The 27,151-nt window shown below is 35.7% G+C and overlaps 1 long non-coding RNA gene across 4 annotated transcripts in view; it reads right to left on the reverse strand.

The window, feature by feature from the left end:
- The window catches only part of LOC137252865 (uncharacterized), a 132,535-nt gene that overhangs the window by 34,654 nt on the left and 70,730 nt on the right, over positions 1-27,151 (reverse strand). Inside the window, exon 5 of one of the 4 annotated variants that reach the window (XR_010953675.1) lies at positions 26,530-26,666. The exons of the other annotated variants lie outside the window; for them this stretch is intronic. This is a non-coding gene — a long non-coding RNA (uncharacterized lncRNA). Of the gene's footprint in view, positions 1-26,529; positions 26,667-27,151 lie in introns of those variants that run through there. 4 annotated transcript variants of the gene reach the window in all.

A 27,151-nucleotide genomic window follows, 5' to 3' on the forward strand; every position in this document is an offset into this window, starting at 1 on the left:
ATCGCTTAGAGATGAAAGTAACCCTTAGTGTTGCTAATATTCGTCACACTGCCCTCCACCTAAGTCTGATCGTCCCGATCAATACCAGGGTATGGAAATTGAGATTTAAGCATGTCTGACTTATATGCTCAACCGCCATGATTATATGCAATTCAATAATAATAATTTTAGTAAAATATTGTAACGAATTTAGTGAAATTCCACTTATTTGCAACCTTCTACTAACATTCGAATCACTAAACTGTTGAATAAATACCTCCACTATTCAGTAATGCAAACTGGCCTTTATTAAAGTACTTCACAATAACACTTCTACTTCTCAACAGATAGCGTGCTTAAATCAAACTGATTCGTCTTGCCTCAGCTGGTGCTGGTGTTCGGTTTCCTCGCTGGCATATTTCTAGGCGTTTTTATTTCTAGAATTTACTAGTTCGATGAAGATTGCATACTTTTGTGAGTATCACAGAAATATGCATGTGTATGAGTGAGAACTACTTTGTTGCATGCGTTTTTGAGTAACTCTCCGCTGCTGTATGTACATTTGTGTAGACATAATGATTGATTTGTTTATGTAGATACAAGTGACTGCTTAGTATCGCTTAGAGATGAAAGTATCCCTTAGTGTTGCTAATATTCGTCACACTGCCCTCCACCTAAGTCTGATCGTCCCGATCAGACAAATTTCCCGATCTAAACGGCGCCAGCCTTTCCAGATGAACCACTTTCATTTTGGTTAGTGGTTTACCAATGGTTTGTATGCGGTAAACTACATCGTTGATCCGTTTTACAGCTTTGTATGAGTCTTCCCAGTTACACTGCAATTTCGGGGACAAAATTTTTTTCCGTTGTGGATTGTATAACAGCACCAAATCTCCTTCCTGAAAACCTTCCGAATTAATTGCTTTATCGTGTCTGGCTTTCATCTTGTCACTCATAATCTTTGTTCGTTGCCTTATCAGATCGTGTATTTCTCTCAGCTCTTCTTCCAAAACACCAGTGGATTTCTTGACATTTCTCTCCGCATCGGCATCTATTCCAAACTTCCAATCAGCTGGCAGTCGAAGGCCATTGCCAAAAATTACTTTTGCAGGGGTTTGGCCCGTTGTCTCATGCATTGCTGATCGGTAAGCCATCAAGAATAATGGTATGTGGGTATCCCACTCTTTATGGGACTTGTCCACTAATTTCCTTAAGTGTTCCTGCAATGTTCTATTGAATCGTTCCACCACTCCACCAGAATGAGGATGTTATGCAGTTGTCTGTGTTTTTAGAATGCCCAATGATTTACACATTTCCTGGAACACAGCTGATTCGAAATTCCTGCCTTGGTCAGAATGTAACTCCATTGGTGCAGCATACCTTGCAACCTAAATGTTTATGAACACTTTTGCTACTGTTTCCGCTTCTTGATTTGGGATTGGGTATACCTCTGGCCATTTGCTGAAATAATACGTAACCGCCAGTACATATTTGTTTCCGCAGTTGCTAGTAGGAAATGGACCTGAGATATCCATAGCGATCCTTTCAAATGGCGCACCTGAGTTATATTGCTTCATCTGGCCATGAATTCGGGTTTTGGGCGCTTTCGCTCTGCTGCAAACCTCGCAGTTCACAATCCACTCAGTGACCGACTGACGGCAACCAACCCAATAAAATCTCTGTTTGATCTTCTCGAGCGTCTTCGTGATTCCAAGATGACCTCCGTTTGGACGATTATGCAGCTCACTGAGCACGTCAGGAATCCTCTTTCTGGGAACAACTATCAGTTCCTTCTTGCATTTACCATCCTCACTCTCCCATACTCGATGAAGGCAACCGGATATCAATTCTAAACTGTTCCACTGTGCCCAATATGACTTTGCAATGGGACTCTCCGCTGACCTCTCTTCTATGTTTGGTCATTCGTTTCGTTCGAGCCCTTATATAACACGTGACAGATCTGTATCTTCTAGCTGACATATTCTTAGCTGTTCCTTGTCCCATTTATCTGTACATGTTATAGTCATTAGCCGGACATCTATAATGTCTTCTTTAGCCTCGGCTTTTGAACAGTGCTTGCATTCCAAACTACATGGTCTTCGCGACATTGCATCAGCATTTCCATGGGTACTACCTTTTCGATGCTCAATGGAAATGTCATAGCTTTGTAGTCGCTCGATCCACCGTGCTAATTGTCCTTCCAGATTACGGAACTGCAGAAGCCATTTCAACGCTGCGTGATCTTTCCTGACGCGGAATCGCTGGCCGTAGAGGCATTTGTGAAAATGTTTAATGCACTCTACCAATGCCAACAGCTCTCTCCATGTGACACAGTAGTTCCTTTCTGGTTTTCCAATTGAACGGCTGTAATATGCAACTACCTTCTCCTGTCCATCAACCAGTTGTGATAAAACGCCGCCTATAGCATGCCCGCTCGCATCTGTATCTAGAATAAACGTTGCTCCTGGAATCGGATATGCCAACATTGGGGCAGTGTACAAACGCCCTTTAAATGTTTGGAAAGCTACTTCTTGCTCCTTCTTCCATTCAAAGCTTTATTTTTTCTTGTTAGCTCGTGGAGGCCATAGTCTACGCTGGCAAAATTTGATACAAATCGCCGGTAATATGTGCACAGCCAAAGGAAACTTCTCATTTCATGCAGATTCTGTGGTCTTGGCCAATCCTTCACTGCTTGTTTCTTTTCATTCGCGGTGCAGATGCCCTCCCGTCGTTACTTTATGACCCAACTTGCTTCTTGAACAGAGAACACTTTTTGGGACTAAGTTGCAGATCAGCACCAGCTATTCTTTGGAAAACCTCCTCCAAGTTCTTCAGATGTTCTTCGAAATTCTTTCCCAATACGATGATGTCGTCTAGGTACACTAAATATGTTTTCCAATGTAGTCCGTTCAGTACCTGATCCAAGAGCCTTTAAAAGTAGCTGATGCATTACACAGTCCAAAAGGCATCACTTTAAATTGCCAAAGACCATCACCGACACTAAAGGCTGTTTTCTCTTTGTCTTCCTCCTTCACTTCCACTTGCCAGTAGCCGCTTTTCAATCCAGTGTCGAAAACTATTTCGTACCAGATAGCGAGTCCAGAGTGTCGTCAATTCTTGGCAATTGGTAGCTATCCTTTTTCGTAACGTCATTCAACTTCCGGTAGTCCACGCAAAACCTCATCTTTCCATCCTTCTTCTTTACAAGTACTACCGGTGAGCTCCATGGACTAGCTGATGGTTCGATGACGCCGCTGTCGCTCATTTCTTGTATGATTTGACTCACAACTTCCCGCTTCGCCAGTGGAACACTACATGGAGCTTGACGGATCGGCCTCGCATCTCCAGTGTCAATTTGATGTTTCACAACGTTGGTGCGGCCTGGTTTGGAGCCATCTTGGTCAAATATGTTCGCTTACTTTAAGAGCAGTTGTTTTGCCTTACTCGGATAGTCTTGCTCTAGCCCCTCCGTCCATACTGTGATGTCATTTGAAAGATCACTATTACTAGTTGAAACGTATTCCTGGAGCTGTTAATAACTACTTCAGCCTCTTGGCATCTTCCCAAAATAGCTCCTTTGGTCAGCTTGAGTGGTGACTTGAACTCATTGAGTACTCTTACCGGAATACGTCCATCTTATTTTGTCATAGCCAGGGTTTTTCCTACAAGTACGACCGGTGTTGATTTGTTTGCTGCTTCGACAACCCACAATTTGTTTGTCCCACAATCTCCATCAACCTTTGCCCAGATGACTGCTTCTGATTTTGGTGGTATTTGCTGACTTTCTTCCACCAGCACTCGTTTACTGCTGTATTCTCTCTCGTAACCGAAATTAAGTGGCACATCCATGTTCTTATATCGCATCGTCTTGCTTTGCATGTCGATCTTGATGCCTTGGTCGATTAAGAAGTTCACTCCAATTATGATTTCATCAACAATCTCTGCCACTATAAAATTGTGTACTACCGTGATGTTCCCAATTCCGACTTCACATGCTACTCCTGCTAGAACCGTGGTGTCTTCTCCCGTGGCTGTACGCAATATTGCTCCATGCAATGGTCTCATCTTCTTGTTGACTAAATCCGCTCGAATGATGGAATGAGATGCACCCGTATCAACAGTCAGTAAACGTTCCTTTACATCCACGTGTCCTCCGACAGTAAGATTGTTTGGCCTTCCTCCAATTTGCGAGATAGAGATTATGGGGCATTCAATTGAGGGAGCCATCTGTCGCCCCTTGCTGCTGACTCGCTTTAGTTCAACGATTGATTGGTCTTGGAGATTTGCTCACCTCCTTCAGCTCTGCGTTTACGACCACCCACATTTTTGGAATTGTTAGGGTTGGTGTTACAATAACGCGCAATTTGCCCTGGCTTTCCACACTTAAAGCATTTGACTGCATCATTATTCTTCTGCTGCGTACCCTTCAATGCTTCCAAAATTGTGTCTACGCACTCTGGTCTTTCTACTTCCACACGATGAGCCTTATATGCTGGTTTACTCAATAGGCAGGCAGTTTGATGAGTCAATGCATGTGATACCGTTTCTGCGAATGTGGGTTTTGGGTTTGTATATGTCGCTTGCTTCGTTTCCACGTCCCGTAATCCCTTCATAAAACTCTGGATTTTTACACTTTCAGTGTATTCCACGGGTGCGTCCGCATTTGCTAAATGAGCCAATCTTTCAAAATCCCACGCAAACTCCTGCATAGTCTCGTTAGCTTTTTGGCAGCGGTTTTGCAATTCTATTTGGTAGATTTGTTTCCTGTGCTCGCTTGCGTACCGTCGTTCTACAGCAGCCATCAATCCTTTATAACTGTTCCGTTAGTACTCTGGGATGGTCTGTAAGATTTCCGCAACTGGTCCTTTTAAAGCTACGAACAATGCAGCAACTTTATCTTCACTATTCCAGTTGTTAACTGCTGCGGTCTTTTCAAACTGTAGCTTATAGGCCTGGAAAGGAACAGAACCGTCAAAAGATGGAGTTTTTACCTTGGGATTGCTTGCTGAAACAGCTGGGCGATTTAGTTGTAACTATTCCATACGACCTTTTAAATCATCTACTGCTGCCTGAAATTGAGCCATTTTTGCATCGTGCGCTTCCAGTTTTGATGATACCTGTTCCAAAATTTCTGCCGACATTTCAGATATACGTGCCTCTTGCGCTTCCAATTGAGATACCATATATGTCTTTTCGTCTTCCAGTTGAGATGACACTTGCGACGTCATTTCTGAAATACGTGCCTCCTGTGATTCCAGTTGGGATGCTATATATGTCTTCCGTTCTTCCAGCTGAATTTCCATCTTGGATGACATATATGTCTTCTGTTCTTCCAGTTGAGTTTCCATCTTGGATGTTATACGTGTCTCCTGTGATTCCAGTTGAGTTTCCATCTTGGATGTTATACGTGGCTCCTGTGATTCCAGTTGAGATGCCATTGTCGATGTTTGGGCAGATATTGCAGCCAAAATCATGTTCAAATCTGTGCTCTTAACTGTCTGCGATGTTTCGTTTTTTCTTCAATTTTAAGTTATTGCATAGATCTTATCGCGGGCTTGGCGACTAAATCAAAAAAAACCGTAACGGATATTTGTCAAAAAAGGTTCGAAAAGGCTCGAAAAGGTTCGGTGTTAGCAAACGGCCAAATACATAAAATTGGATCTCTATCATAAACAGCGGTGGGCACCACTACATTTACACGGTTACCAAATTGAGAATGGGTTAGTAAACACGAACGCGTAGCGAACACGAAAGCAAAATCAATTATTTATTTAGTTTGATTTCAATGCTTGAATGGTTAACACGTGTCACACGCACTCTTTGGTACTCTGTTTTAAGCGCGCGTGCGACACTTCCTCACCGTACGACCATCGAAATCAAACTAAAAGAGCTGTCGTTGATTTTCACGAAGTAGCCATTGTGCTATCGCTTATCGTATACATATATGGTCGCTAACAAGCCAACCTAATAAAACCGCACTGCGTTTTTTAGCGCACGCAAACAACCAGCGTTTTTTGCCCTAACCCAAATAAGCATGCGTTGCGACAATGTAAAGCAAGTGTGCAAACGTCAAATCTAAATGTCACGCAGAACAAAAATTGGAAATCAAGTTAGGTTTTCACGCAGCAAATTCAATTTGAGTTGCTCTCATACAAGTTGTATGTGCATGAGACATTTTTGACAGACAATGACTTGCGTGCGTTTATATTAGGCTGGTTTGTTAGCAGGTGCTAAGCTCACGCCCACCCCGGTTCATAAAGTTAAAGTTAGAGTTAAAGTTAAAGTGAATGTTAAAGTTAAAGCGAAAGTTAAAGTTAAAAATAAAATTAAAGTTAAAGTTAAAGTTAAAGTTAAAGTGAAATTTAAAGTTAAAGTTAAAGTGAAATTTAAAGTTAAAGTTAAAGTTGAAGTTAAAGTTAAAGTTAAAGTGCATGTTAAAGTTAAAGCGAAAGTTAAATTTAAAGCGAAAGTTAAAGTTAAAAATAAAATTAAAGTTAAAGTTAAAGTTAAAGTGAAATTTAAAGTTAAAGTTAAAGTGAAATTTAAAGTTAAAGTTAAAGTTGAAGTTAAAGTTAAAGTTAAAGTGCATGTTAAAGTTAAAGCGAAAGTTAAATTTAAAGCGAAAGTTAAAGTTAAAGTTAAAAATAAAGTAAAGGTTAAAGTTAAAGTTAAAGTGAAAGTTAAAGTTAAAGTTAAAGATAAAGTTGAAGTTGAAGTTGAAGTTAAAGTTAAAGTTAAAGTTAAAGTTAAAGTTAAAGTTAAAGTTAAAGTTAAAGTTAAAGTTAAAGTTAAAGTTAAAGTTAAAATTAAAGTTAAAGTTAAAGTTAAAGTGAAAGTTAAAGTGAATGTTAAAGTTAAAGCGAAAGTTAAAGTTAAAAATAAAGTTAAAATTAAAGTTAAGGTTAAAGTTAAAGTTAAAGTTAAAGATAAAGTTAAAGTTAAAATTAAGGTTAAAGTTAAAGTTAAAGTTAACGTTAAAGTTAAAGTTAAAGTTAAAGTTAAAGTTAAAGTTAAAGTTAAAGTTAAAGTTAACGGTAAAGTTAAAGTTAAAGTGAATGTTAAAGTTAAAGCGAAAGTTAAAGTTAAAGTTAAAAATAAAGTAAAGGTTAAAGTTAAAGTTAAAGTTAAAGTTAAGGTTAAAGTTAAAGTTAAAGTTAAAGTCAAAGTTAAGGTTGAAGTTAAAGTTAAAGTTAATGTTAATGTTAATGTTAAAGTTAAAGTTAAAGTTAACGTTAAAGTTAAAGTTAAAGTGAATCTTAAAGTTAAAGTTAAAGTGAATGTTAAAGTTAAAGCGAAAGTTAAAGTTAAAGTTAAAAATAAAGTTAAAGTTAAAGTGAAAGTGAAAGTTAAAGCTAAAGTTAAAATTAAAGTTAAAGTTAAAGTGAATGTTAAAGTTAAAGCGAAAGTTAAAGTTAAAGTTAAAAATAAAGTAAAGATTAAAGTTAAAGTTAAAGTGAAAGTTAAAGTTAAAGTTAAAGTCAAAGTTAAAGTTGAAGTTAAAGTTAAAGTTAATGTTAAAGTTAAAGTTAAAGTTAGAGTTAAAGTTAAAGTTAAAGTGAATGTTAAAGTTAAAGCGAAAGTTAAAGTTAAAGTTAAAAATAAAGTTAAAGTTAAAGTGAAAGTGAAAGTTAAAGCTAAAGTTAAAGTTAAAGTTAAGGTTAAAGTTAAAAATAAAGTTAAAGTTAAAGTGAAAGTTAAAGTTAAAGATAAGGTTAAAGTTAAAGTTAAAGATAAAGTTAAAGTTAACGTTAAAGTTAAAATTAAAGTGGATGTTAAAGTTAAAGCGAAAGTTAAAGTTAAAGTTAAAGTTAAAGTTAAAGTGAAAGTGAAAGTTAAAGTTAAAGTTAAAGTTAAAGTTAAAGTGAAAGTTAAAGTTGAAGTTAAAGTTAAAGTAAAAGTCAACGTTAAAGTTAAAGTTAAAGTTACATTTAAAGTTAAAATTTAAGTTAAAGTTAAAGTTAAATCCAAAGTTATAGTTAAAGTTAAAGTTAAAGCTAAAGTTAAAGTTAAAGTTAAATTTAAAGTTAAAGTTAAATTTGAAGTTAAAGTTAAAGTCAAAGTTAAAGTTAACGTTAAAGTTAAAGTTAAAGTGAATGTTAAAGTTAAAGTTAAAGTTAAAGTGAATGTTAAAGTTAAAGCGAAAGTTAAAGTTAAAAATAAAGTTAAAGTTAAAGTGAAAGTGAAAGTGAAAGTGAAAGTGAAAGTTAAAGCTAAAGTTAAAATTAAAGTTAAAGTTAAAGGTAAAGTGAATGTTAAAGTTAAAGTTAAAGTTAAAGATAAAGTTAAAGTTAAAGTTGAAGTTAAAGTTAAAGTTAAAGTTAGTTGTTGGGGTGGTGCCTATGCTTGTAAAATTCATTCGCTTTTAATTCTACAAAAATGTCTTATCAGAAGAATGTGCAACGTTGGTCGTTTAACGCATTCTATAGATCTTTTCAAAACATTGAATATTCTTCCCATGAGACATTTATACTATTATAAAGTTCTAAAAAATTTTTTTATAAGGAGCGGGTATGCACAAAGTCCGATATACAACATTCACAATCTAAGAAGGGCATTGCTGCCTCTAGTAAGAGTTCCTAGATTTCGTACCACACTTTTTCGTAACTTCTACACCATTGTCTCTTGTAAACTATACAATAAACTACCTGCTGGGTTATAGCTTATTGCAAGGCTACCAGCGTTTCTGAGGGAAGTGAAGAAATGGCTTCTTGGTTTCAATCATGAGGAGATAGAAATTCTGCTGCGTCCTATCTCATAATTCTTTGATTTTTATTAAGATCTGATGTACTTTTATAGTAAAAAAAAATAATAACTTTATATCTCTAATTATTGTTTGTATTTATAATAGTTGTATCATTGAATCTCTCTACTCATGCTTATCTTATATATTGTACCTTTTTATTTTAATGCGCCCCAAAAGCATTTTAAAAAAGCGAATACCGAATGGAAGAAATGGCATTTCCACTGCTCATAATATGAGTATTTATTGTCATTATCTATTTTCTTATGTAATTATTAACTTAGATTGTAATACTGTATAATTATAAATGTTTATAAGAAAATAAAGAAAGCAAACAAACAAACAAAACAAAAGCCGTTTTATTGAACTCCGTATGATAAGCATGGGTTCTATTATTATTAGATTGGGTCGAGATTTGATTCACCCTTCGCGATGTAAAACTCGAAAATTGGGGTTTCGCCTTTCCTGCTCTATAGGTACTTAATCTTTCTACTACCTCATATCTGCTGGTGAGTAATTTATTCATGTCTTCCCAGAGGGACACCTCCTTGCGGGAGCTGAGGGATTGTTCCCATAGTGAAAGGCTTTCAATTGGCAGCTTTGATGAGCACAGAACGAGGATCGGGTCCCAGTCCGTTGTCAGGATTCCTTGGGTATTTAAAGTTGACATGCAATTGTTGATCGTTGTCTGCATCTTTTGTATTTGTTCTCCGTTTTCCGCGAATATTGTGGGTAGGTTTAACAGCGTCTTCAGTTGATTGTCGACGAGTGTCCTTTTGTTTTCGTACCTAGATCTGAGCGCTTCCCAGGCAAGCTCGAAATTATTATCGCTCAGTGGGTATTGTTTGACAATAAGTCCAAAATGTCCCTTTGTTTTCAGGCGTAGGTGGTATAATTTTTGAGCGGATGATAATTTAGGGTGGTTTTTGTAGACTGCCGTGAACATATCTCTAAAGGATGGCCAGTTTTCGTATCCACCATGAAAGACTTCGGTGTCGCATGGTGGTACTTTTAAATAAAAACCATTTGAGTTTGAATCATTTATTGGGTGGGCGGGTATTTGTTGTTGGTTGATGCTAGGAGTGTTGAAAAGCTGTAAAGCTTCTAAACTTTCCGATTTGCATGTTTGGTAAGTTTCCATGCATTTAGAAAGTTGTTGCTCAACCGAGCCGCTAACATCTGTGTAATTATCGCAGAAACTTACTTCTCGATGGGATTCTAGCACCTTTGCCCATATTTTATCTAGGTCTTCTAATTTGACCTTAAGCATACACTCTGATAAATCGGTAGCTTGGGAGGGTAACCTTCTTGAGCAGAAAACCTCAAATTGGTTACCGTCATATATGAATTCCTGCAGGCATTGGTCTGCAGTGGTCAATTTTTGGGTTTCGTTTGTTTTTGGCATTATAATTTAATGTAATTTATCAAAAAAGGGGAGCTTTTATTAAGCTGTGAAATTAAAACAATTTTCCTCAAGTGTTTATTGGGCAAAAAAATTTTGGTTTTTGAAACCAGCCTAATGCACGCTTGGTTCTTTATACGTTCTTGTCTCAGTGCTTCTGAGTACAAGTAATGTGGGTATATAAATGGGTGTTCACCGGGTTTTTTTTTTTTTTGAGACGCGCCTAATATATGCTGGGCTGGGTTTTTGTTAAATATACTTGTCTCAGCGCTTCTGAGTACAAGTAATAGGGGGACTCATTAAAGCATACAAATTTATAAGGTGTAAAATTATATCCATCTTCACACGCTGTTATATTAACGCACCTAGTAATATTCTTGATAAACTTAATTGTCGATCAGCGGTATGATTGCCAAAAAATGTTTGTTTTGTTATACAAATTAAAAAATGCCAAGATTATTCTGATAAAATGGACGGCAATTATGTTTGCAAGGTTGCATTCCTTTCAGTTTACCGCGTTTACACCATGAAATGTAGGTGTAAATTTATACAAATTGTGTAAATGATTTTTCATACAAAATTTGACAGTTCGTTTATGCACTGTATAAATTTATACGTTTACACACATTATAAGGCATTTATAATGTTAAATGAATCCCCCTAATATGGGTATATACGTATATATTTATATACATATCTGGTCCGGTTTTTCAGTAGTTCGTTAAGCTAAGCTTAAACTAAGTTTGCTTAAGCTCTAGTCAAATTTAAACTCCAGTTAAACTACTGAGCAGTTTTTCAGTCACAGTTTAAGACCGCCTTTGGGGTATGCTGTTTTGTGCGGCAACATTGGTTTTTTCATTATCTAGATAATTTGTACATACGGCAACAGCTGGATTTCGTTTACCCAACAAACATGGAAAAAAATTCTCCAGCGAAATATGTATCTAGCTCCGGAAGTGATATCCAACATCATTATTTAATTATTTTTAAACCAGATAGTTCTCGAGTTGATATCCAACTTCATTCTCCAAATACTATCCAACCTTTGAGAAATTTTATAAAATTAAAAGTTTTCGATTTGCTCTCCAACATCATTAATATTTTCCAATTATTATCCTAATTTCGAGAGATTTTGAGATATGTATAGTTCTCAAATGAATATTCAACACATTTCTCCAGTTGATATCCTACATTGCATATCGAGTTGAAAAAAATCTCCAAGGTGGTACCACCAAAACCAACAGCTGTTTATTGTGAGAAATATACACGGGGTTGATAGCAGTAATGAAGCGTAATTTAACAAAAATAAATTATATAGGCGGCCACCGTGGTGTGTTGATAGCGTGCTCTGCCTACCACACCGAAGATCCTGGGTTCACACATTTCATTTCATTTCATTTATTAAAAGAAATATATATTAGCACAATAAGATTATGTATGATCTTTTTTAGCCCAACAGACATTAAATAACAGGATAATAATAAAACATACAAGCTTTATATTTAAAACATTAGCCAAACCTATTTAATGTATATAAAATAGCGAGCATGACTCGGGCGCATCTTGCGCAACCAATATAAAATTCTCTTATCAAATATCAACAGAAATCAGGTGTTCTATTAACTTACAGCTTGCGCTGCCATCTAGCGTATAATAGCAACTGTCGTCAATCAATTAAAGCTTACATCTTGTGCTTCCATATAGCGTACAATAGCAACCACCGGTAATGCAGTGCAAATATTCACAAAAGTGCCATATGTCAAATAGATTTCCTTGTGTGCTCACAATCGTTTATTTTTAACAAATTATTTTAATAAAATTTAGCTAAACAAAAGCATTACGACCAAAATTGCCCAAAGCTCGCTAATAGCCCGGAAGTCCATGTTTACAATCAAAGCTTTATTTATAGATTTGGATTCAAAATAATAGCAAAAAGGGACCCCTACATAAAAACAGCAATTAGAAACAATATTGTAACGAATTTAGGGAACTCCGCTCCTTTTTCACCTTCTACTAACGTTCATATCGCTAAACTGTTGCATAAATAACTCCAATATTCAATAAAGCAAAATGGTATAATAAACTACTTCACAATAACACTTCGCAACCAATAGCGTGCTTAAATCGAACTGACTCCCTCTGTAAGATTTCAGCAGCAGACCCTTTCAATCCCATGAATAGTGCAGCAACTTTATCTTCAGCACTCCAGTTGTTCACTGTTGCGGTCTTCTCAAACTGAATCTTAAATACCTGGAAAGGAACAGAACCGTCAAAGGATGTTGTTTTTACCTTTGGATAACTTGCTGGAACAGCTGGGCGATTTAGGTGCAACTGCTCCATACGACCTTTCAACGCTTTTATCTCGGCATCAATCTTGTCCTCGAGTTGTAAAATTTTTGCATCCCGCTCTTCCAGTTTCGCAAAGAGCTGCGATGATACCTGTTCCGAAATTTGTCCCGACATTTCAGATATACGTGCCTGTTGCGCTTCCAGTTGAAATGCCATAAATGTCTTCTGTTCCTCTAATTGTGCTTCAATTTTCGATGTGATTCCTGTTGAGATGACATTTGCGACGACATTTCTGAAATGCGTGCCTCCTGTGCTTCCATCTTGGTGTTATACGTGTCTCCTGTGATTCTAGTTGCGATGACATGTTGGTGGGTATATGTGATGACATTTCCGTTATACGCGTCTCTTGTGCTTCAATCTTGGATGTTACTGTCGATGTTTGAGCAGATATTGCAGCCAATGCGCGTGTATATGTGAGTGATACTTCCACCGATGATTGCCTTCTTTTGGGAGTATCTCAGATATATGCATGTGTTTGTGCGTTTCTCTACGCTGCTTGTATGGACATATGTGTAGACATAATGATTGACATGTTTATGTGTGTTCAGTTAGCAGTAATGCTCCTTCAGAATCTATTTTTTATGCTTGTTTATTAATATTGTAATATTAGATTAAAAATTACTTAAAATTCATTTACATACATATTCTGATAAACAATAACTCTAATTACCAAAATAATGTGAACTATGTTTTATGTTCTCTTAGATTTACATCACTATATCAGGCCACGAGCCTAACGGGTTAATTTCCATTGCTTATACATATACGTTCTTTTCCATTACAGCAAATGGTAAAAGTTTAGTTGAGGGGTCGACTGCTAATACGCTACCAAAAATATCGAGAGAGGTGTCAAAAAACGCGTATTAATCTTTAGAACAATAATCCGATCGCGGAAAAGAAAAATTTTATCTCTGTCCGAAGATATTTGCAGTTGAAGTTGGCGATTTTCATGTGGTTGATGTTGTGTTTGTACCCACAAAAAAAATTGTGCATCACCGTGGCGGTAGCCAAGGTTATACCACACACCCGGACTTGGCATGGCGTATCCCAGGGTTATTTTTTTATAAGCGCGGCCAAAGGCCGCCAACACAGAAAGGTGTTCTGCGCAAAAATACTATGGATCCCACCCCGGTTTCGGAGGTACCCGCGGGTCTTTTTCCGGTTTTTCGTTATAACTTTTGAACGAGTTAAATTTTTATTCTCCGCCTTCGGATTATTAATACTGATGTCAAGACTCGTCGTTTGACACCTATCTCGATATTTTTGGTAGCGTATTAGCAGTCGACCCCTCAACTAGACTATTACCCAGCAAATAAGCAGTAGAAAAAGTAAAATGTTTTTAGTTCTTCTACCGCGCTCATTACTGTGTACACGCAAATAATAAACTCAATAAAGCATAATTACACGTTTGTGACTACATAGCATAAATATCGAAAATTCGTCTTTAAATTTAACACTGGCGACCGTGACAGGACGCGTTAATCCACGAGATTTAAGTTTGTTTAATAGCGACGATATAAAAAATATACTAAGTCGGAAAATTCAGATCGTAAAATACTCGCCGCGAAACTGTAAAAGTACGCCGGTTTTCGTAATTTTGTAAATACGCTAAGAAGTTCTTAAAAATTGTGAAAAGTTTCTAAAAAGAAGCAAAATCACAAAAATAAAAATAAAAATCACTAAGAACTGGAAGCCCACCTGGCAAGTTAGGGACACTCTATAGCAGTACATGTCTAACAACAAATTAGCTATCAGGTCACCTTTGGTAACTATAACAGCAGCAAGTTCCTCTCAGCATAACCTTCAACAACCTTCAGTATGACCGACGCGAAAATAGCTAAATTAAAAGTAAAACGTACTACAGCTATTGGGCAACAACAACGCGTAAAAGAATTCGTTGACAAAAATTTAGCCAATGCATCAGTGGAGGAATTTAATACCAGATTGCAGGCACTAAAAAAATACTTCGCAGACTTTCAAACTATTCAAGAACACTTAGAGGAGTTGGAAACAGTGATACAGAGGCGGTACGTCCAACATATGAAGAACCCTATTTTTCATTACGACCAAAATTAATGACTGCAGTAAGCACCATCAAGCTCAAAACTAAAGGTCTGACTGGGGAGATAATCAGAAGCATCCTTCCGTGGTAAGTCACTCAAGTTGCCTGAAATTCCTATACCTACGTTTTCAGGAGATTACACCCACTGGCTGTCATATTACGAAACGTTCTCGGCGCTGGTACATCGCAATGCGGCGCTTGATGATGTCACCCGTTTCCATTATTAATAATATTATAATAATCATTAAGAGATGGCGCCCTTCGCCGAATCAGGTCAATGGAAGTCACTGCTGACAACTACAGCGTTGCGCTCAAGCTACTGGTGGATCGATATGAACGACGTAATATCATCGTACGGGAGTATATAAGACAACTTCCTAACATACCCTCTATAGCGGCAAAGGTTGGCCCAACTGCTTTGCGAGACTTAATTGACTCGGTAAGTATCCAATTAAGAGCCTTATCGTCATTGGGGAGACCAGTAGAACATTGCGATGACTTGGTTATTGAATATCGATCAAAATTCATATCTAAATCACGTGCAAAAATTCTATAATTTCGATCCAACATCATATATATTCAGCAATCCTACAAAAATCACGTTTTGGCAAACTACACGAAACACTGGTGACAGCGGACAAATCAACGAATATCGATCAAAATTCATATCTAAAATCACCTCTAAAAATTCTATAATTTCGATCCAACATCATATATATTCAGCAATCAATTCAATATATAACGGGGACACTCAAGTAGCGGCCCTACAAAAAATCACGTTTTGGCAAACTACAAGAAACACTGGTGACAGCGGACAAACCAACGGTGCATTTTTTTATAATAAATTTCTGTGTAAGTGAATTGCTCAGTTTATTTAAGTAATATAAAGTAGCTTTTTGATACACAAAATTATTTTACTGCGTCACAGTTTTTTTTTAGCCATTTTGCTTTGTCGCACATTCAACTAATGAGAGAGTCTGAACTATCTAGCCTTTTTAACTCATTAGCTATAAAAGATAAAACACAAGCGACCATGCTTCCTGAAGACATAAGCACTGTTGTTACAGCAGCAATATCGGTTGCATTAAAATCCCAAAGGGAAGATTTCGACAAGAAGTTAGATGACCTTTCGAAAAAGTTTACAACCTCCTTAACTTCCAAAGTAGAATCTTTTGAAGAAGTGCAAATTGTAAGTCATGTAGGATGCGAAGAAACCCTCGATCTCGTAAAATCTTTGCCTGAGTTTGACGGCAAGCAGGAAAATTATGTATCATGGAGACAAGCGGCACACACGGCTTACAAACTCTATCAAGGTTATGACGGAAGCGCAAAACACTATAAACTAAAACTATAATGATTTACGAAAGCTAATTATCGAAGTCTATAAACGAAAAATATAGAATGGATGCACTGCGAGTTTTAATTTCTGGTTTGAAAAAACCCCTTTGTGACATTTTATTTTCTGCGCGCCCAACGGACTTACCATCAGCCTTGGCTCTTGCACAGGAGATGGAAGCGAAACATGAACGGTACGTTTTTGCCACAAATTTTTCAAAGCGTTCCGAGGAAAATCATTAAAAGTTAGACGGAAAACCAGTAACCAACCAGAACATTTAGGTGCCCATAAAAATCCACATTATCACAATAATAGCAATAAACCACAAAAGCGCAGTACCTTAATTTGTTTGGGGTAACTTCAGATTTTATTATATTACCTAATTTGTTAACTTTCGATGCAATAACTGGACTTGATCTATTAACGCAGGTTAATGCTATATTAGACTTGAAAAAATGTAGAATTATACACGATTTTGGAGCCGAAAGGCTTTTCTTTACTAAATGTGAGATTATCAACACTATCAAAATACGCAGGATAACGTACCTTATGCAATAAAAGGAGAATTTTAGAAATGATCAAAGAAAGATCAAATGCTTTTGCTGACCCAAATACATGTTTACCATTCAATACGAATGTAGTTGCCACAATTCGTACAAAACACGAGAACCCTATTTATTCTAAGTTATATCCATACCCAATGGGGGTTGCAGATTTTGTCAATAAAGAAATGAAAGAATTTTTACACAATGGAATTATAAGGACCTTTAGATCACCCTACAATAACCCAATTTAGGTAGTGGATAAGAAATGTTTCGATGAGGAAGGTAACAGGAATAACCGTCTAGTAGTAGATTTCCGAAAATTAAACGAAATAACTATTGATGATAAGTATCCAATACCAAATGTTATGTCGATCTTATCAAACATGGGCCAGTCTCAATATTTTACAACCGTCGATCTCAAATCAGGGTTTCACCAAATTGAGCTGACAGAGCGAGATAGAGAGAAAAGGGTTTTTTCTGTCAACAATGGAAAATACGAATTTTGTTGTCTTCCATTTGGTTTAAAAACCCCTCCTAGTATATATAGTTGTTATGTTTACGTGGATGACGTAATAATATATTCGCAAACAAAGGAGCAACATATTAAAGATATAGATTGGGTTTTGAGAAGTTTATACGATGCTAACATGAGGGTTTCAGTTAAAAATCACAGTTTTTCAAAAGCGAAATTGAGTATCTCGGTTTTGTTGTGTCAAGGACTGGCATTAAAACATGTCCTGATATGCTTAATGCTTAACTTCCCGGTTCCTGAAACTTTGTATAGTCTCAGGTCATTTCTAGGATTAGCAAGCTATTACAGGTGTTTCGTTAAAGAATTTTCCAGTATAGCTAAACCTCTGACGGACATCCTGAAAGAGGCACAGTTAGCGTCAATAAATCGAAAAGAGTAAAAATCGCATTAAGCTTAAAACAATACCATGCCTTTGATGTTCTAAAACGTATCTTGATATCAGAGGATGTAATGCTTACTTATCCAGACTTTAAGAAACCATTTGATTTAACAACGGACGCATCTAACCATGGATTGGGTGCGGTTTTATCTCAGGAGGGTAGGCCCATAACTATGATATCCCGAACCTTAAAATTAAATTATATTATATGCCCGGAAAGGAGAATCATGTTGCTGATGCTTTGTCGCGCCAGCAGGTGAACGTAATAGAGGAAAGTCCAAATTCGGACTCAGCGACAATTCATAGCGAGCAATCATTAACTTATAACATAGAAGCGGTTGAAAAGCCAGTAAATTGTTTTAAAAATCAAATAATTATCGAGGAGGATAATTTCCCATCCAAACGAACTTTTATCCTTTTTGGAAATCGAACAAGACATATTATTCACTTTAGTGAGAAAAGCACGCTCTTGATAATTCTTCAAGACCTCGTAAATACCAACGTGGTAAACGCAATTCATTGTAGTTTACCCATTCTAGCTCACATTCAACATGAACTAGTAAAAATATTTCCAAATACCAAATTTAAATATGAAAAAAAAATTGTAACTGACATTTTTAACCCAAATGAGCAAACCGAAATTATAATTACCGAACATAATCGTGCAGATCGTGCCGCGCAGGAGAATGTTAAACAAATATTAAATGACTATTTTTTTCCAAAACTGGAAAAGAAGGCAAAAGAAGCTGTCGGAAACTGCAAAATTTGTTCAAAATCAAAGTATAATAGACACCAACGTAAGCATAAAATTTCTGAAACACCAGTCCCTTCATACCTGGGAGAAATCCCCCACATTGACATATTTTCTACTGACTCGAAATATTTTTTAGCATGTCCGGACAAGTTTTCTAAATTCGCGGTTGTTCAAACGATAACATCCAGAACAATTGTTGACATAAAACCCTAACTCATACAACTTTTGAATATATTCCCAAGGGCTAGATTCATTTATTGCGACAACGAGAAGTCATTAAATTCAAATACCGTCAGATTTCTCCTGACCAACAGTTTCGGTATTGATATTGTAAATGCTCCACCTCTTCATATGACTTCAAATGGCCAAGTGGAAAGGTTTCATAGTACCTTGATAGAGATTGCTAGATGCATGAAGCCAGAAAAAAGCATTGACGACACAAGGGACTTAATTTTGCTTTCGACAATCGAATATAATAAAACAATACATTCCGTAATTAATAAAAGGCCAGTCGACATCTTAAGACCCAATACAGACATTATTAATAATGGAATATCGACACGTATAAAAAAGGCACAACAATTAGAATTAAAAACCCACAACAGAGCCAGAATAGAGCGTACATTCAAGGCAGGGGACAAAGTTTTGGTGAGAAGGAAAACTAGACTTGGAAATAATTTAACGCCCCTCTACGAAGAACATATTGTTGAAAAGGACTTAGGAACTACAGTTCTTATTAAAGGAAGGGTGGTCCATAAGGACAATTTAAAATAGACATACCTTGTAAACACAAGTTCAGATACGCATCAGTTTAACTGAAAGTCGCTATTCGATTTACCTTTTAAATGTTGATTGCAGAAGTTTATGACTGATCATTTCACAAATATTTATTTCAATTGAAGAACCAATATTTTTATATATTTATAATTTTAGGAATTGCAAAAGAATATTTTGTACAAAATTATGAATTAGTAATAGGAAAATCGATTTAATAGCCCACGTATAATTAAGCTCCAAAAGAACTCCCAACTCCAAAACACTTGCCATCCACGCCTGGCTTACATATTTTTCAAATTGTCATCCAGCAAAGTGTACGGCTCAATTCTATAAAACGAACATACTATGGTTAAGCGCGCCAATACAGTAATTGTAAAAAAGACAAAACCTGAGGACGCTGCCCATTTAGAGGGGGAGGAGTTAAGCACACAAAATTGATGACCACCTTGATATCTCTGTTATGACGTCACCTCCAACTTTATAAATATAACACTTAACAGCATCGCTATTATTTGCAATACAAGAGTGCGCTGACTGCTGTGAGAGCGGACCGAATGGTTGGCAGCGTAAGCCAAGATAACGGTAGCCTTCCTTTGTTATTTCTAATTGGAATAGAGTGTAACTCTGATAAATGACAGCGAAGAGCGAACTAGTGGAAGTTTACCACATTCTTATTGGAGCAAGGCTAATTAGATTTAAGTTCCAATTGGATTACGGCGGACGTAACATTTTAACAAGCGATATTGTAAACTTTATATAACTAAAATATATGAAATAAAATATCGAAAATTTATATAAATAAATTAGCGGTACCCGACAGATGATGTTCTGGGTCACCCTGGTCCACATTTTTGTCGATATCTCGAAAACGCCTTCACATGTACAACTAAGGACCACTCCCTTTTAAAACCCTCATTAATACCTTTAATTTAATACCCATATTGTACAAACACATTCTAGAGTCACCCCTGGTCCACCCTTATGGCGATATCTCGAAAAGGCGTCCACCTATAGAACTAAGGCCACTACGTGTTAAACAATCATTAACACCTTTCATTTGATACCCATATCGTACAAACGCATTCTGGTCCACCTTTATGGCGATATCTCGAAAAGGCGTCCACCTATAGAACTAAGGCCCACTCCCTTTTAAAATACTCATTAACACCTTTCATTTGATACCCATATCGTACAAACACATTATAGAGTCACCTCTGGTCCACCTTTATGGCGATATCTCGAAGAGGCGTCGACCTATAGAACTAAGTCCCACTCCCTTTTAAAATATTCATTAACACCTTTCATTTGATACCCATATCGTACAACACACATTCTAGATTCACCCCTGGTCCACCTTTATGGCGCTATACCGAAATGGCGTCCACCTATAGAACTATGGCCCACTCCTTTTTAAAATACTCTTTAATACCTTCCATTTGAAACCTATATCATACAAACACATTCCAGGGTTACCCTAGGTTCATTTTGCTAAATGGTGATATTCCCTTATTTTGTCTTCAAAGCACTCAGCTGAGTATGTAATGTTCGGTTACATCCGAACTTAGCCTTCCTTACTTGTTTTAAATTGACTTTATTATTATCGTTGTTATGACATATTTGGCTTTTTATCCTAGGTATTTTCTTGGAAAAATTATATGAAAATTTATCGAATATCTGTAATTTAATATTGTTACGAATATTAGCAACACTAAGGGGTACTGCTATATCTAAGCCGATGCTAAGCAGTGACGTGAATGCACATCAATAATTCAATCAATATGCCTACACATATGTACGTACACGCAGCAGAGAAGCAACGTACAAACATATGCAGATATCTTATCTGAGATATGCAATTATAATTGTGGAAGTGTCGCTCACAAACACACGCGCATATGAGAGCTATACACGTACATCTGTAGTTATAATTATAACAGATAACCAACTGGTAGATTCTAGAACAGAAGCGCCTAGAAGATGCAATGAAGAAATCAAAGAGTATTAAAGGCCTCAACAATAGAGACGCTACAAGCAATTTTTGATTAAGCACGCAATCTGTCAGGCAATAGTAGAGTTATTTATTGTGAAGTACTTTAATAAAGGCCATTTTGCATTATTAAATATTGGAGTTCTTTATTCAACAGTTTAGTCATTCGAATTTAGCAGAAGGTTGCAAATAAGAGGATTTGCAAGTAAATTCGTTACAATATTTTCTTCGTTTATGTCTTCAGTCGGTTGTTGTAGTTGTTCGTGACGTTTCGTCATAGACCTCGTCTGTACTGCTAAAATTTGATTATTTGAATTTTTAAGTTCTTGAATTGAAATTCACGATAATGTGTTTTCCTTTGATATATTCTATGGTAAAATTATATTCTGATAGTTCAAGCCGTATACGTGAAAGTTTTGAAGAGGGGTCTTTCATGTTGAACAGATAAACTAATGGACGATGATCGGATTTTACGGTAAAGTGAGTCCCGTATATGTACGGTCGAAATGGTTTTATTGCAAAGTAAATTGCTAAAACTTCTGGTTCAATGATTGATTTTTTCTGTTCTGAGTTATTGAATATTTTTGATGCGAAGCAAATTGGTAAATCGTTACCATTGTGGGTTTGACTCAAAATGGCACCGCAACCAATTTTCGGAGGATCAACCGTAATTATGAATTCTTTTGTGAAGTCTGGGTATTGTAGAATTTTAGGTGAAATTAAAGATTTACGGAGTTTTCCAAAAGCAATTTCACAAAAGTTGTCCCGTTTAAATTCTACTTTCTTCCTGGTAAGCTCATTCAAAGGTGCTGCTATTGATGCAAATTCTGGTATAAACCTTCTGTAGTAGGTAGCAAATGCTACAATTCTGCGAACTGCATCTTTATCGCGTGGTTTTGGGTATTTTTTAATTGCAACAATCTTTGAATCGTCAGACAGCAGGCCTTTGGGCAAGCATTTATGACCAAGGAATGTAACTTCTGAACGCACGATATTGCATTTTAAAGGTTTTAAACGTAAACTGAACTTTTTACATATTTGGAAAACTTTTTCTAAATTTTTGAAATGGTGAGTCTCGCCACAACCAATAACTATTACATCGTCAACATATAAAAAGGCTTGATTGGAAGAAATACACGAAAAAGCAATAGACATCATCCTGGAAAATTAGTTTGGAGCAACCTTTAGTCCGAATGTTAAAAGTTTCCAACGAAAAGCACCACGATCGGTACTGAAGGAGGTGATGTCTCTAGAATTCTTATGTAACGGAATTTGATGAAAACCGGAGTATAAATCTAATCTTGAGAAGTATTTTGCTCTTCCGAGATTATCTAAAATGTCGTCTACACGCGCTAGTCGAGATTTATCAGCTATTAATTTTTTATTTACAGCTCTAAGTCAATGCACATTCTATATGATTTTCGGCCAGTTGAGTCCTTTCTAGGAACCAAACTTAAAGGACTATTGTAATTTCAGTAACTTTCTTCGATTAAATAATTTTTTAGCAAATTATCAACCTGTATATTTATTTCGTTGTGAGTATGGTAGTCTATAATTTTTAATATATACTTATTCTTATACTTAGTCTTATCTGTCAATATAAGTTTTTCTTCGTAAAAAGTCTTTAGGGCAAATATATCTAAGCATTTTAAGCAGAAATCAAGAAGTTCGTCCTTTGCGTACGTGGGCATTTGTTTTATTAAAATTGATTTTAGTTCTTCTAAACTTTCTGCATCATCTGAAGCTATATTAATTTTGCATATATGAAAATTGCTAATATCTTCTGTTTTAATATTTAAATCTTTTATGTACTTTACTTCGTGTGTTGTATTACTTTTAAAATCGGATTTTTCGTATCTACTATGCATTTGGTTGTGAAGATGCCATCGGAAATCTCATGAGAATCAACAAAAACTGGATTTTTGGAATTACCTAAATTGAAAATACGGAAAACTTCGCACCTTGGTGGAATTCTTAAACTATTGCTAGATGCGCTATGTAAAATTAAAGCTTTAACCCTTTCTGTCCCGTGCAAAACTGTATTGTGTCGTTTCAGTAGTTGATTATGCATTTGTTTGTTTTTTGAAAGTCCTTTCCGAGTATGCCGTCTGATGGTATATTGAAACTGTCATCAACCACATGAAGAGTATGTGGTATTAAAATGTTCGTTATTATTAAGTTCGTCTCTATTGTGTCGAATGCAGAAATTGTCTCGGATGTTACACCTGTGATGTTAATAATATTACTGTTATCTATTGCTGAATTTATCGACAAACTGGAAATTTTAATTAGGGAAATATCCGCCTGCGAGTCTACTAGAAACGTACATGTTTTGCCGGAATCGGTCACTTTTACTTCGATGAAGTCGGAATAATTTAAATTTAGACAGTATATTGATTGTTTTTACTTAGTTGCTTAGCTCCGGCTCCCTCAGTGCTCGCGCCTGTGGGGCTTCGGCGTTTAAAGCCCTAACGTTGGCAGAGTTTCTAGTATTTGCGTTTTGGTTGTTGGTATTTCTTCTATTTGCGGACTGACTATTATTATTATTGTTGTAATTATTTGTTCGTTACTATTGGAATTGCTCTTTCGAAAATTTGAATTATGCTGCCTATTTGAGTTACTGTTAAATCTTAAATTATTGTTATTTTGCCTGTAATTTTTGTTACTTCTAAAATTCCCTCTAAAACTTAATCTACCAGGGCGTGACCGAAAAGCTAGCACTTGCCGTTTCTTTACCTCCTGTTCGCGCTCTATTATCATCTTCGCTACAACGTCCTTTGAATCTTTGGATGTGGTTGACGCCAGGATTGATTTTACCATATCCGAACAGCTATTGAGTCTGCAAACGCTTATGGTCTGTTTAACCGCCATCTCATGAGCCTTTGCCTGTTTTAATCCCCTATGATTAAGGAACGTTCCAGCGAATCCGAAAGTTCTTCTAATAGTTGTGAAAATTCTGAAAAATTGTTGTTATTTACTCTCAAAGCTGCGATTTTACCTGCGACAACTTTCTAGTTGTCTGGCTTTATTTTACCGCGCAATGCTTCTATAATTTGGCTCACTGAATTTATTTCCGCTGGTAAGGATTCACGAGTTTTGCCTTCGAGTTTGGATTTTAAAAATGCAATGAAAATAGGAGTGAAAGTTCCGTCAGAGAATACTTCTATTAATTTAACTTTCTCTATAAATGAGCCAAGTGCTAACGGGTCTCCACTGTAGTTTTTTCACATAATCGAGGCACACGTACTAATAAACGATTTTTTCTGATCGGTTGTGGCCATGGTTGTAACATTAAGAATCGGCGATATAATAGAAAAACTAGAATTTGGAATTACAGGTTGCTCTAAAATCCTAAACAGTCTGTACTCAGCGATAATTTATTTTGTTCACTTGTTAAGGTATCAGTTGAAGATGCAATTGAAGCTGAATCGGAGTCTGAATTTTCTGAATCTAAATCTTGCTTTGAATTTTTGGAATCTAAGTCTTGCTCTGATTTTTGGAATTTGGATCTGGATGTGAATTTATAGAAACTACCTTCCTATTTCTTAGGTCCATACGTATTGAAACGAACAGACGAAATATTAAAATTTTATTGGAGCAAGATATGTGGAATTTATTTATGAAGACTGAATAGAAATTGAATTTAAAGGAAACAGAATTTCAACGAGAGAATTATTCGAAAATGGATTATGCTTGATTGGAAAAGTTATGCAGAATTGAAAGATAAGTGGAATTTGAGAGTGTAAAACTTAAAGAATTATCCGGTAATTTAATGATAATCTGAATTTTGCTTATAGAACTGATTTAAGTTGAGCTCAAAAGAAAATAATGAAAGTATTTTTAAAGGAAATTTGAAAATATTGTAAAAAGAAATTTATGAAAGTATGTATTGTAAAAGAAAGCCAAACTATTATCAAATTATGTTTTATGGCGGACGCACCGTTTAAAGTCAAAATGGTATGGTTTTATTTTTATAGATACGGGCGCACCGCATCTTTTCAAACTTGGAATATAAATGTCCTTGGACGTACCGGGATTAAAAAAAATGTATGTCATATTTATACACGGACGCACCGCTTTAAGGAAAAATTGTAATCATTGTTTTTATCGCGGAAGCACCGCTTACGAAAAAGTAAAAAAAATTTAGTTTTTTTTTTGTTTGTATTTTTTTTTTGATGGTGCCGACTGTAGGGCAGAGTGGGACTAAAACTAGAAGCAATTAAAGAAAAATTAAAAAAAAATTTCTTTTTCTGTTTTTGTCCGACCCTGTCCCACAGTGCCTATCCAAAATCTTACAAATATACCTAAAGGTATGTTCAATTCAATTAATTTTTTAATATGATGCAAAAAACATTTTTTTTGGAATAAGTACGGTAAGTAGTTTTTTTTGAAAAATTGGAAAAATTAATGTGAAATAAAATTTTTTTCCATTTTAAAGAGTATGGTAAGTAGATATCGAAAATTGAAAATAAATTTTTTTATAATTTAATTTAATTAATTAATTCAAATATTTTTGTAAATTTTGTAATAAGTTTGGAAAAATAGTTGAAAATTTAAAATATAAATAATTGTTATATAAAGAAAAGTGAAAATATTATTTTGTGATAATGTAAATAATGGCAATTTTTTCGCACGCCATACCAATTCAATTGCTGCTGGGCTCGATTGATTGCTTGCTGTAGCTGCTGTTCTGCTGCTGTGCCTGATGTTCTGCTGCTGCTGCTGTTGGATGGTGTCAATTCTTTTTTTCTCTGTCTTATGTCGTACGTTGGTTTGCCGTTATGATGGTGGCGTGGCTAGTGCCGTTATTAAATTGGTGTGGCTAGTGCCGTTTTGTCACTGAATAATTTGTACAGTTTATGCCAAAACGCATATTTGAGTTTTACTCTTTTTTTGAATAATATTATTTCTGCTTCTGATTAGTTCGTTGTATTATTAATTTGATTATTCTTATTATTTCCGTTTTTATTAAGTCTTTATATTATACGTATATATATTTTCTTCCAAATGTTCTTATTTCAACCCATATAAAAGATTCATTATTTTTCTCTCTCACTAGCCACTGCCAAAAACACTGCCATGAACCACTACCACTAGTTTAGTCGAACATTTTGTATTTTTTCTTTTTTTAAGTTTTTGAAAATTTTGTGATTTTGAGTGAATTCATAGTATTTTGTCGTAAGTTTTCCAAATTTTTTAATATTTGTAGATTTTTATTGCTTTTAAATTTTTTTGTAGATTTTCTGAGTTTTATATTTTATTGTAATGGTTTTTAAATTTTGTAATTTTTTTTGTAAATGATTTTTTTAAATTTTTGTATTTTTTTTGTTGGGTTTTTCTAAATTTTGTATTTTTTGTAATTTTTAAACCTAAACTTTTTTTATAACTTTTTTATAACAATTTTTGATACATGTATTTTTGTAAATATTTTGTTTCATTTTATGTAAATTTTATGTGGGTTTTTTCCCACTTAATCGGTGGTACACCCACGCCTGTTGGGAGGTTTGCCTTCTTTCGGCCACTCGCCATATATGCAGGCCTTCGGCTCACGATCGCCATGTAAAAGATCCATTTTTCGGATCTTCAAAAGTTCTGCACGCACGTACACGGCTGCTACTTGCACACACAATCCTTTTACTTTCTTCATTCTTTAAATTAATAAAACTGTTTTTTCTTTTAGTTATATTTAATAGTATTTTCTGTAAACTTTAGTTCTAAAGTTCTTTTACAACTTTATTTAAAACCTTTTAGTTTCTTTATACAACTTTGTTTAAAACTTTTTAGTCTCTTTACTGTTCTTAAATAATGTACTTTTATAAACTATCTAAAAAGTTACACTTATTTCCTTTTATGACTTTAATTTTCGCGAGTGGTGCACCGGCCGGTTAACTTCAACCTGTCCAATGGCATTCGGTTGCGCTCGTTTTCAACCCACGCTGTTGCGATCTTTTCACATCGCTGAATGCAATTGGCACTGCTGTTCACCAACAGCTCACAGCGATGCCAGTTGCACTCAGTGTGGGTTCAGTGCGTAAAGGCTGGCTTGCACTTAGCCGTAACGTAGCGGCTACAATGCGAGTGGATTTGCTCAGATAACAAGAACTCAAGGGTCTTCGATAAAGCGGGAAGAATGGTTATGGGACGGAAATCAGATGGAGTACCAGCACTAGTATTTTTAGCTAACGGAAGAATGATTGCGAGCTTCCATGCATCAGGAAAACTCGAAGTTGTAACACAATGGTTGATAATATGTGTTAGGGTTGGCAAAATATGAGAAAGAATTATTTTTAGAAATTTTACCGGGATTCC

The sequence above is a fragment of the Eurosta solidaginis genome, chromosome 5 (genome assembly GCF_040869045.1).
Source record: "Eurosta solidaginis isolate ZX-2024a chromosome 5, ASM4086904v1, whole genome shotgun sequence".
NCBI classification, from domain to species: Eukaryota; Metazoa; Arthropoda; class Insecta; order Diptera; family Tephritidae; genus Eurosta; species Eurosta solidaginis.